Raw genomic sequence first — 505 nt, forward strand, 5'->3', positions numbered from 1 at the left:
GTTCTTCCCTTTGGCCCCGTAGTAACAGCTACAGGATCTACACCTTGAAGCATTAAGGCTCGGGCATCTGCACCAAATTTTACATCTTTGGGATAAGCCCGAGCGAGGTGAGGAGCCAGTGCCCTGGACACTGGCCTAATTTGGCGAAGGACTGCGGGTAATTGAAGCATTTCTGCGGGCAGCGGCAGGGCATGCAGGCGATGAGGCAGGCCGTCGGAGGCGAGTGAGGGCCTCTGGATACTTTTCTAAGAAGGGAGAAGGGATCCCTCCCTCCACCAGGCCCCACAGACATGTGCTCCCTTGCATATGTCCCCCGGTCCCCTCGAGGGAAAGACCATCTCCTCAACTAGACCTGAGCTCCCAGAAGCCAGAGCCCGGCCTCTTAGTCTCCGAGGTGGCCCCCGCAGACCGTGGGGGTGCAGCAGATGTTTGCTTGCCTCAGGCCGCTCGTGTCTCCTTTCCTTTTCTTCCTTCAAGCTGACCGCCTCTGGGGGTGGTGGAACAC

The sequence above is a fragment of the Suricata suricatta genome, chromosome 12 (assembly GCF_006229205.1).
Source record: "Suricata suricatta isolate VVHF042 chromosome 12, meerkat_22Aug2017_6uvM2_HiC, whole genome shotgun sequence".
NCBI classification, from domain to species: domain Eukaryota; kingdom Metazoa; phylum Chordata; class Mammalia; order Carnivora; family Herpestidae; genus Suricata; species Suricata suricatta.